Genomic DNA, 12,769 nt, shown 5'->3' on the forward strand with positions numbered 1-12,769 from the left:
CCACAAAGGTTGTTAAAATATGTAACTAGGTTCGGTCTTCATGATATGTCATTTACTCTTGATTTTGTATATTTTGTAAAAGGAAAAAAAATTATTATTGTTATTTTATAGCATGGGGTTTCATGCTCAGGGTCAAATTGTTCTAGGTCAAAACACCCATTGTATGCTTTTAGGGATTGTCAAAGAGACATGGAGTCAATAGAGTCATTATGTTATGTAAAAGACCCCTTTGGGCATTTTGTATTTAGTCAAAGAATTTATTTTGAGTCAAAAAGTATCAAAGTACCCTTCCAAGATCAAGTCGGCCTAACTGTGAAAAGTCGGCCCTTTTTAGGGCTATTCGAGCTCCTAGAAAGAGTATTTATAAAGAGCATTCAACCTCATTTGAAGAAGACAATCCAAGGAAGTTCGATAAAAAAAACCAAGAAGTCTAAAGGCAAGGAAGAAGAGCGAAGGTCAAGAAAAACTAGAAGACAAGAAGTAAAATTGTAATCTGAAGTTTTTGTGTCTATCTTTCTTACATGTGCGAAAATTAGGGCATCCATTGTTGCAGCAAGATCACAAATTGCAGTCTACTAGAAAGGCCGAAGTTTGAAGGCTAAAAGATCAAGAATCAAAGTCCAAAACAAGAAGAAGAGAAGCAAGCTAAAGCGAGCAAGGAAGAAACCTTATTTTGACCTATATCACCCACACGTGCGAAGTTGCAGCTGTTGCAGGAGGGCCAAAAAAGTTGCAGACTTGCAGTAGAGGCCAAAATTTGTTGCAGGGGTCGAAGTTGTGCAAATGAAGAAATTTTGACTTGGGTTGACTTTGTGAAAGAGAAGCTCATCTAAAAGGAGGTTGACTTGGTCTTGGAGGGGTCTCAGTCTTGGGTCTAAAGGTCTTGGAATTCGTCATTTGAAGATTCTATAAGAAGAGAAGAATTTCTTGTGGGTTTTCCTCTCTAGGAGAGGTTTTGGCCCTGGCTAGCAGCCTACATTTTGTGTCCATTTGTTCTATTGATCTTCATGTTTTGGTAGCTGTTTGATGATAAGAACACTATAATAATCAAGAGAAGAAGAAGCTAATTATAAATTCTACAAGTTGAAGTAAAGAACATCACAAACAGTTATCAAAGTAAAGAGAAATCACGTCTATTCTAGCTGCCCTAGATTTCTCAACAGAGGTGACAGGGGGTAGTACTTTTGTTGTGCGCTTATTTTGCATCTTTGTTGGACTTGAATATTTTGAAGTGCAGATTTCAGAGGTAACAGGTCAAACACCGTACTGACTATATCTGGAACTTTCCTATGATAAATGCCAAGCTTCTAAGGTTGTCCATCACCGTTTTGAATTTTCCTTGTTTCTTGATCTGCATCATACATGATACAGCTCGGCATAGTATTTTTCAGTCAACAAGGAGACATTAAATCTACTTTATAATCCGATATTCATTGTTCAGATGGCAAACTGAAGTTTAACATCCCTAAGCAACATGGATGCTCAATTGAATTGGGCCATACTACTATAGTTGGAGAGGTCTTTAAGGCCTGGGGATTTAGGACACTGCCAAGACTTATACACAGCAGTATTCCACAAGCATTGCACCTTGGGGGCTCACTAATGATTGAGCTATATGATGAATCATAGGCCACACAAAAATGCCACTCTGTGCTCCATAAGTGCATGTTAAGTTTTTTTAAAACTTTAAATAGTCATTGTCTTTGAGCTTGGAAGATTGACAAGATTCAACCCACATCAATTTCAAGTTTCATCCTTTAGGTTCTAGAAATGTAAATATTTTTTGGCATCTTTCATTACAAGAATTTCTAGATTCAACATTACTGTTTATTTACTAAGTTTACTAAGATTTACTGAATAGAAAGGTAAGAAGAACCATTTCGGACTGTCATTTATTTTGTCATTTGTTCATATTGTGTTTCAGCTAGATTTATTTTCTTGATTATTTTGGTATTATATACTGTTTTAACTTGATTATTCAATGTGGCACGTGGGATCTTGTAAACTTTAACTTGATAAAAGTCAATATTTAATAATGTATGTTGAATAAAAAGTGAATGTTGAATCACAATTACAGGCCTTTGCTGACCTGTATAAATATGATAAAGGGGGCCTGCTTTGTGCCTTCTCATTTGAAAATGTATCTTTTTAATTTTTGATTTTATATTATTAATTTATTTATTATCTTTATTATGTTTCAATGTTATGTTATAGTTTCTTTGCCATTTGCCTATGTTAGTTTATGTACATAACATTGATCACCCCTTTAGAATTGCGTTGTCCTCAAAGCAGGGGTAATCAGAGGTCTTGTTGGCAATATTTTTCTGTTTCCCATGACAAATTTTCTTATAGATGGTTCTTCCATTTCATGATATATTCTTGAATGGAAGTCTTTTTTTCTCTGATGGAGAGAATGCCTTCTGGTTCTAGAATAATTCTTCCTTCATCATCCAATATAGGGAGTCTTGATTGTATTGAGTGCCATTGTCCTAACACCTTCTTGGGACATGACACATGAAACACATTATGGATGTGGTTTTTCTCCGACAATTCCTTTCCATAGGCTACTAGGCTAATCTTCTTGTTAATTTGATATGGCTCATAAAACTTAGGAGCCAATTTGTTCTTCGCTCCCTGATTAAGGGACAATTGTTTGTAGGGTTGAATGTTGGAAAATGTAACTAGGTTCGGTCTTCATAATTGTACTTGAAGTCAAAATGTAATATATTTGTCAAAAGAATTTTATTATTATTGAAATTGACTTATTAAAGCATGGGTTTTTGATATTGAAATTTCTAAGTCTATCCGTTAGAAATTTAATCTGTATTCTTCTAGTTTATTTCTTCTAATTGTTAATTCTGAACAAGTTATTTAAAACATATAAATAACGAAATAAACACAATACAGTCTCAACATCTACAAATCAATAGCTGAAAGAAAACAAGCACACAAGTGACACCGTTATTTTTGGACAATTCGTCCCTGGAAAAACCCAATGCGGGAAAACCGGTGCAGCAATTCTGAGGGTTATATTATTATGCAGTCTTTCCTTGAGTACAACAGGGCGCCAAATTGGCTCACCCAACAGAGAAAAACAATCGGTAGTAATACCTCTCTGTTCGGAAATAGGTATTCAGAAAACCTGTCCCACGAAACCCTCTCCAGCAACTCTGAAGCACTGCGTCAACCTTCTGCTGTTCTGCGTCAACCTCAGAACCCTCTGCGCCAGCCTTCTAAGGCACTGCGCAGCCTCTGGGACCCTCTGAATCACTCCTGTTGCCTTCTGCGTGGATGACGAGGCCCTCTGGCCTCTGCGCTGTCTCTGCTGGGCTCTGCGTGGCCTACTTTGGCTTCTGCGTCTGCTTCTATGCCTCTGCGCTGGTCTCTCGACACTACCTCTACCTCTCTGTCCGTTACTCACTGCCCCTCGCTGCTGATCACTAATTCAACTTTGTTTAGCAACTCTGCTCTAGCAAATCGAATGACTGATCACTCTGGTGTATCTTCCAACTGACCTTCAAGCCTCCTCTTATACTTTTCCTGTTGGTCCTTCAACGACCAAGATTACATCTCTAATCAATAATTAAGATTATTTGGCTTGATCCATGACTTTTGGAACCTTCTAACCCAGTTTTATATTAATACCCATTAATATTTTATTTTTCCTAAGTTTAGAGTTAGGAACTCCATTAAAAATATTAATTATTTTAATATCTCCCAAACTCGTTAGAATCTGCCCAAACCATTTCTGGGTCTTGGAGATCTCATGTGCTTTAGCCTCTCCACCAATTTTCATGGCTAGAGCACATCCGATGCTACCACAAATCAACACTCACTCTTAGCGAGGATTGTGCTCTATTAATACTCCACACTGAGCATCACTCTGATTAAAAGGCACCAATACCTGTGTTGATGCTAGGCCTCCCCGCCCAACATCCTCTGCACTGCTGCATCTTGTACTGCTGCCCATGGCCCTGCCACTGCCACTGCTGCATCCGTATGACAACTCCCTCTGCATCTGTGCTGCTGTTGGTCCTTTCTCCCAACATTGCATCTACACTGCAACCCCCTCTTATCATGCTACTGCTAACCGCTACTGCACTGCAACTCAGTTACTGAGAGGTAAGTAACTAATCCACCCAACTTTCGACATCCCTGTCAGGCTAGAAACACTCCCGATGCTGAAGCTCTCTCTGCCACTATCAAGTGCTCCCTCTATGGCCTCTGTGTTGCTGCAACAACTCCTTGCATCTCACACCGCTGTAAACCTCTCTGTGCCATCCTGCACCATTGCAACACTCTCTGTGCCTCTTGCACTGCTGCAACCTACTAGCTCTGCGGTGCCTGGGACTCCGGCACTGTAGCACTCTCTGCCGCTTCATTCGCATCCATTTCTACCGACATCTGCCAGTCTTGCTACTCTCTCTTCAGGGCTCTTGTAGCAAGGTACAATCCAAGAGGTTGGGTACCTCAAGGATCCTGCCCCTCATCGCCTGTAGTCTTCCTAACTACAGCTCGATGTATCCCCACCTCTTATCTAGAGGTACATGAACACTCATGGCACAATCGTCATCCTCCTCTACCTCCTTTTTCGTCTTCGCTGGCACTGCCTTAGAGTCAGACGCCTCTCCCTTAGACTTCTTCTTCGGACCTTGGTTCGCACAATGACCCGGTTCCCCACAGTTGAAGCACTTGACCTTGGAGAGGTCCTTTTTCTCCCTCTTCTCCTGCTTCCCTGCAGATGCCAGCGCTACATCCTCTTCCTCTTCCTTCTTGATATGGACTCCTTTGCTGCTACTTCCCTTCTTGCTTAGCCGTTTGATCTCTTCTTGACGAAGAGCTACCTACAATTCTTCCTAATCTGGAAGATCTGCCCTGTCCAAAATGCTCTGGAGTCTGGACAAATGTCTACCACTCTTAGAAGACTACGTTTAGAGCGGTCCTCACCATCAACTCCTCATCCGGCATGGCCCCTATGGAAGTCAATTGGTCCCGGATCTCCTTCAACCGACTGAGGAAGTGATCTATCTGCTCCCCCTTCTGCATTTGGTATGACCGCAGCTGATTCTCAAGTAGCATCTTCCTCTGCACGGAAGTATGTTGGTACAATGTCTTCAAGGTGTCCCACATTTCCTTTGCCGTCTCCTTCTCGGCAATATGTTGGACCACATGATCCTTGACCCCATCAAGGATGATGCATTTCGCCTTGGCCATTGCCTCCCCGTACTTCTCATTAGCAGCCGGGTCAACTGGGATAGCCATTGTTCTCAAGGCGAAGGCCTTGATCCAATGTCTATCTAGAACAGGATCTTGGCCTTTCAGACCACAAAGTTGGACGCCTCGTCCAGCCTGTCTTGATCCCTCAGTCCATTCATGGCCATCTCTCTGCTCTACTTCCCTCTTGGAAGTCCTCTCTTCGACTCCTGCTGAGTCTCTCTACTTCCCGCCTGGAAGTTCTCTTTTTCGACTCCTGCTGAGTCTCTCTATTTCCTGCCTGGAAGTTCTTTGCTAAACTCCCTCTGAGTCACGATTCCCCTTCTGGAAATCTTCTTGCCAATTGTCAAGTCGTACCTCTCTGATCTTCTGTGCACCTGCAACACTGATCCAGATTCCTTGGCTAGAAATCCGCCTCGGTAGCAACTCCCTCTACCTTGGTCTTGCCTTGTTAGGTACTGTTTTGCCCACAGTACCCTACCAACGTTGCTCCCACAAACTTCCCATAGCTTCCTATGCCCCAGCAACTGAAGGACTGAGCCTCTAGGTTCTCCGCAATCCCGGCACTGGAAAGATTGCTCCCTTAGCCAACTGCGTCAACCCTTCTGGTCTCTGCGTGAGCCTCTTTCTTCCCTCCTCAGCCTCTGCGCTGGCCTTTCTCTGGCTCGGACTGATGATGCAGTCCCTCTGCATCAACCCTTCTTCTGTCGCTTTCTGCAAGGATCAACTTCTGTCACTTGGGACAATTGATTCTGCTGCAAATGCTCTGCTTAGCTGTTGCCTTCAGCTCTCCTATGATCTACAACCATGCTCTGATACAATGTTGAAATTTCTAAGTCTATCTGTTAGAAATTTAATCTGTATTCTTTTGGTTTATTTCTTCTACTTGTTAATTCTGAACAAGTTATTTAAAACATATAAATAACGAAATAAACCCAATACAATCTCAACATCTATAGATCAACAGTTGAAAGAAAACAAGCACACAAGTGACACCATTATTTTTGGACAACTCGTCCCCTGAAAAACCCAATGCGGGAAAACCGATGCAGCAATTTTGAGGGTTATATTTTTATGCAGTCTTTCCTTGAGTACAACTGGGTGCCAAACTGGCTCACTCGACAGATAAAAACAATCGACAGTAATACCTCTATGTTCGGAAACAGGTATTTAGAAAACCTGTCCCACGAAATCCTCTCCAGCAACTCTGAATCACTGCGTCAGCCTCAGAACCCTCTGCGTCAGCCCTTTGAGGCACTGTGCAACCTCTGGGACCCTCTGCGTCACTCCTGCTGCCTTCTGCGTGGATGATGCAGGCCCTCTGTCCTCTGCGCTGTCTCTATTGGGCTCTGCGTGGTCTGCTCTGGCTTTTGCGTCTGCCTCTTTGCCTCTGCGCTGGTCTCTCGACACTATATCTGCTTTTCTATCCAGTATTCACTGCCCCTCGTTGCTGATCACTGATTCGACTTTGCTTAGCAACCCCGCTCTAGCAATCGAATAACTGATCACATTGGTGTATCTTTCAACTGACCCTCAAGCCTCCTCTTATACTTTTCCTGTTGGTCCTTCAACGGCCGAGATTACATCTCTAATCAACGGCTAAGATTAGATTTGGCTTGATCCATGACTTTTGGAACCTTCTAACCCAGTTTTATATTAATACCCATTAATATTTTATTTTTCCCAAGTTTAGACTTAGGAATTCCATTAAAAATGTTAATTATTTTAATATCTCCCAAATCGTTAGAATCTGCCCAAACCATTTCTGGGTCTTGGAGATCTCATGTGCTTTAGCCTCTCCACCAATTTTCATGGTTAGATCACATTCGATGCTACCACAAAACAACACTTGGGTCAAATGTTTTAGGTCAAGCCTCCATTGAAGGCCTTAGGTTAATTGTCAAATTCAATTTTTTTGTTTAAAGACTCCCCCTCCATCAATGTCTCCTTGCTGTCGGCTTCAAAAGAATCCTCATCAAGTCCGCTACTCTCAAAAGAACTCATGTTGGCTCAAAACAGTGACATTGCTCCTCAAATATCATGTCGGCTCATTTATGGACAAACAATTATAAATAGGAGGATGCACAACTCCACAGTTCGAACAACAAAGCTCGCATTTATATCCGAAGAAGAGTTAGGTGATCACAAAAGAAGAAGCTCGAAAAATCACAAAAGGACAAGTTCGGATACCTATGAAATAAAGTTCAGATGGCACAGGATATACTCTCGATGTAATCACATAAGTTCATATCTATTGAAAGGTCTGGTGCCATCTCAGAAGGAAAGTCTTTTTGTTATTACAGTGAGAAACTCGGATGGGGTATAGGCATATTCTCGGTGCTGTTACCATAAGACAATGCTATCACAGTGAAGGTGCTATAACAGTATGGAGCTATCACTCGGTGTTATCACAATGATGTTTTATCACAGTTTCGGTGCTGCTACATAACACAATCCCAATGCAAACTCTGTCTCAGTGTAACCTAAGTGAGAAAAGTTCGATGTAACTACAGTGAGGAGGTCTTGGTATTACAATGATGATCTCTCTGTGGCATTACAGTGACAAGGATGACCTGATGGAAGGAGTCTCTAGTCTAGATTGTAAGGATCTTGGTCGTCTCATCTTGAATCTAATGAAAGAAGAATTTGTGATTGGGTTTTTCCCTCGAGGGGGGTTTTGCCCTGGCAGTGTGCCTATATCTTGTGTTCGTCTATTTGTTGCTTGCCATTAATCTTGATGATAAGAAAAGATAATTAAGAGATATAATACTAATAATGAAAACATCACAAGTTAATGTCATTAATAAGGGAAATTGTTTAACTGGCAACTCCTTGGATTTTCCAACTCTGAAATCTTACAAATGCCTAATCACCTTCTTCAAATTTTCTTTTTGATCTACATTGATTTGCGTGTTTCAATCAATTGCAAGCAATTGCTAGGTTCTCTTTTAGTAATTGAATGGCCTTTTGATATATAGCTAGTTTATTATTATTATTGGCACCTTAGTGTTAGACAATGCAAACTCTTTCCATTTTGGTTGTTCATTGCCACATAACGCTTAAGGAGTCATTTTGTTTGATGTGTAGCAAGAAGAATTATACCACCATTCTACTAGATGCAACCATTTGAACCACTTGTTTTGCTTATTTGTCATGAAACAATAGAGGTAGCCTTCCAAGTATTTGTTTATAATTTCTATTTGACTATATGTTTGTAGATGCCGGGCTCATATTAAGGGATATCCTAGTTTGTTTGCAAATGTCTTTCCAAAAAATGTCTTTACATTTTGTATCTCTGTCATTGACAATGGCCTTTGGAAACCCTTGCAATTTATAAATATGTTTGCAAAAAACTTTATAAATTTGTTTTGTCGAATATATTTTCCTTACCTACATGAGATGCGCAGAGTTAGTTAGCTTATCAACCATGAGCAATTTTTTTATCCTTTCCATCAGACATGGGCAAGTTTTCAGTGAATTCCATTGAAATTTCTTGGCACTTTTGATTAGAAATGTGTATAGGCTGGAGTAACCTTGGTGACATGCATTTTCACTCTTATTTCTTTGACATATGTCACATTCAACGACATATTCCCTAATATCCTTATTCATGCCCTACCATTAGAAGGATTGCCATGCATTATAGTGAGCTTTGAAAAACCATGCCCTATGGCTAGAGGGTCATGCGATTCTTTTAAAACGTTTATTTTAAATTTTTAGGATGGAATTAGACAGATCCCGTTATTTTACTAAGGAAAGTCATTCCTTCATTCAAATTTTGGGTTTGGCTTGAGTTATTAATTATGGAGTAAGATTCAAGGTCTTTGGCATATTTAACTCATATTTTGTCTGACTAGTCAGGGTTCCCGATTGATGTCTCAATGTTATTTAATATTTATCTTTATGTGATAATGCATCAACAATTACATTGTCCTTCCTCTTTTTATGTAATATTTCCATATTGAAGGTGAATTTTTTTTCTATCCACTTTTGTTGTTCAATAAACAATGCTTTTTTTTGTAGTAAGTACTGAAGACCATTGTGATATGAAGAACTTACTTCCCAATAGATATTGTTACCACTTAGCTAGTGCATGTACAATGGCAAGCATATATTTATCATATGTAGATTTTAAATTTTCCTTCTTGTTGAGCTTTTGTTTCTCACAGGTTAACTAATGGTTTCCCACATTAATATTGTGCCTATTCTAAACTTTGAAGCATCACATTCTACCAGAAAGGGGTTTGTAAATCAAGGGTTGCTGGCATTGGTGAAGATAATGTAGCCTTCTTCAAGGGGTTGAAACATTCTTTCACCTGCCTATTCTAGTGAAAATGATTTTTCTTTAATAAGCTTGATATCGGTGTTGTCAAATGCACATATTTTTTGATGAACCTTTACTAATAATCTATTAACCCTAGAAATCCCCATATAAGAATTGTTAAAAAATGTAGCTTGAACAGGTGTCTCTGAACAAGCCTTGTGTCTAGGCATGCAAAAGACAACTTCATAATTACTTATTTTAGCAGTTTTAATTATTCCTAAGTTTTACTTGGGAAAAGTACATTGATTTAATTAATTAATGTAAACTTAGGCTAGATGATGACACATGGTATTTACGCATGGTATTCTGATGACCTATGGTATCACCAATGTTATTTTGATGACCCACAATATTTTGATGACACATGGTATTTGGCCTTAGAAGAATTATAAATTGCTAGAATGAGTGAGTGAAAGACACATTATTTTCGAAATCACTTTGAGTGAGAGAGAAGAGGGTCAACTTGGGTGAAAAACAAGAAAGTTGAGTAGTTGAGGAGAGGGGTTGTGATCTAGGTTGAGTGAATAGGAAAAGAGGTCGAGTCTTGGGCCGTGGAAAGGGACTATACACTGTTGTGGAAAGAGGCCATGCTTCAGGCCGTACCAAGCAGAAGGCAAGGTCTGATTTTTGGGGCTGTTGATTGGCTATAATATCTTTGGCACTGTTGTTATAATATTTTTTTGAAACCTAATAAAATTCCTTCTTGCTAGTTTTTCCCCACACTAGGGTTTTGCAGGGTAGATAACAATGTAAAAAATTGAGTGTTTGAATTTCTATTTTTGGTGTGCATAAATTTTTAGAAGCTTAGCTGTGTTAATTGTGTGTAGATTTTAGATTTAAAATTATTTGTTTTTTAGTAAAAATAAAAATATGGGTATAAAAATTTATTGTCACATTAATTTGATTGTTGGGCTTAGAGAATTTACAAGGTATTAGAGCTAAGCCTTTGAAATAAATTCAAGTGTTGCACAGGTTCAAGCTCAAAGGGGTTTGTTGTCCTTCTATGGTTTTCAACAAACAATTATTCAAGGGTTTGATCTACCATGGCAACCATAGTTAGGTATGAAGACAGGTTAGAAGGAGCCTCAATCTATCTTTAGTGGAAAGTTCAAATCACAACGATTCTCAAGAAGAACAAGTTGTGGAACTTTGTTAAGTCCACGGTGGTTGTGCCTGCATCAGATCCTATTGCCTTAGATCTCCATGAGTTGAAAGAAGCAAGGGCAGAGAGGATCATCTTGGATGGGGTGAAAGATCACCTGATTCCCCATCTGTCTGAGAAAAACACTGCCAAAGAGATGTGAGATGAACTCTTTAAACTGTACCAGAGTAACAACCATAATCAGAAGATGGTGCTTAGGGACATCCTCCACAACACTAGGATGCCCAAGGGAGAGAACATGAATTCCTACCTTACTAGGCTAATGGAAGTGCGTGATGATATGACAATTGTAGGGGAGACAATCCTTGATTTTGAACTTGTGCCTATAGCCTTGAATGGCTTTACAAAGTAGTGGGATGAATCTTTAAAAACGTGGGATAAGAGCATCTTCCCACTTGGGAAATGCTATGGGATGATTTCATACATGAAGTGATCCGAGAAGGGTCTCAACATGGATATCAAAAGAAGAAGAATGAGGAAGAGAACCTGGCCTGTATCTCTAAGGACAAGGAAAAGGCCAAGAAAGGCTCCAATGAAGGAACTACCTCGAAGGGAAATAAAAAGAAGTTCAATGCTCGCAAAGTGAAATGCTTTGCGTGCCATCAGCTAGGGCTTTCTAGCTAGTTCCCTAACAAGAAAGAGGGCAAACAAAAGAAGCAAGTCATTGCTACAACATAGATGGACGAGTTTGCATCTAGATTTGAGGATGAGTTTTCACTGATCATATGTCTCTCTAATTCAATGGCCACCAACGTGTGGTACATTGATAGTAGGACTTCATGTCAGATGATTGGAGTGCAAGACTACTTTACCAATCTAAAGGAGCAGAGTGTGTGCCTTCCACATTAAGCTTGGTGACAATGCCAAGTACACGCCAACAGGTAGTGGAATTGTCAAGTTTTAGATGGAGTCTGGAAAGCCTCTATTGGTGAAGGATGTGTTGTGCATTCTACGCGTGACAAAGAATTCAAAATCTATTTCAGACTTGGAAGACAAGGGTTATGTAATGCCTTTGTGAGATGGGAAGGTGTTTATCTATCCCAAGGGTTCTAGCTTTAGCTAATCAAAGGTGCTTTGAGTGAGAAGGAACAAGTTGTACAGACTTCAGTTTGAGCCAGCCAAAGCATTGGCGAGCAGCAGTAGCAGCCGTGACTTGGGGGAGATGTGGCATAGAGGAATTACACACTTGCACCATGGAGCACTCAAAGTGCTCAGGGAGACTGTAATCAGGCTTATTGATTTTACTATAGAATAACATGACATGTGCAAGGGATGTGCCATGGGAAAGTACACCGAGACCGTGTTTCCTAGCAGTGACAAAAGGTCCAAGGGGATCTTGGACTTAATCTATTTAGATGTTTGTGGGCCCATGCAAGCTGTATCTATTGGAGGATTTAGCTATTATGTAATCTTCGTAGATGACCATTATAGGAAAATCTGGATCTACTTTATGAACACCAAGGACAAGGTCTTCATTCGATTCCAAGATTTCAAAGCTCTTGTGGAGAACTAGATAGGGAGAAAGATCGAGGTGCTTAGATCTGACAATGGAGGTGAGTACACCTCTAATGCCTTAAAGGAGTTTTCTGTAGATTATGGAATTAAGAGGGAGTTGATACTTCCATATAATCCACAATAGAATGGAGTATCGAGAAGGAAGAATATGTTGAAAATTGTAACAAGGTTCGGTCTTCATAATGACCTAATTGTAATCATGACATTGTATATTCTTTATAAAGAAAGAAAAATAAATTATATTTAATTTTTGAGTATGGGTTTCATACTCAAGTTTGAGTCAAAAGCATGTTCTTCGTGCTCTTAGGTCTTCTAGGTCTGAGTCTAGGTCTTTCTAGGATAAAGAATTATATTGGTCATGTGTCATAGTCCCATTTGGACTCATTGTAATAAAGAAAAAGCCATGGATAAGCCCAAGACCAAGTCGACCCAAGGAGCTGATCAAGTTGGCCTAAGGGAACTTGACCCTCAAGAAAGGCTATATAAAGGAGAGGAACTTGACTCATTTGTTCACTCATCTCACACAAATTCGATTTGCAATAGCGAAGAAGAGA

At 39.9% G+C, this 12,769-nt stretch overlaps 1 protein-coding gene across 1 annotated transcript in view; it reads left to right on the forward strand.

The window, feature by feature from the left end:
- LOC149215120 (uncharacterized) overlaps positions 1-12,769 on the forward strand; it is a 219,482-nt gene that overhangs the window by 17,392 nt on the left and 189,321 nt on the right. The gene's annotated exons all lie outside the window — the stretch shown is intronic.

This window comes from Pinus tabuliformis, chromosome 1_1, assembly GCF_031772625.1.
Source record: "Pinus tabuliformis cultivar Carrire ecotype Pingquan chromosome 1_1, CPIR1, whole genome shotgun sequence".
NCBI classification, from domain to species: Eukaryota; Viridiplantae; Streptophyta; class Pinopsida; order Pinales; family Pinaceae; genus Pinus; species Pinus tabuliformis.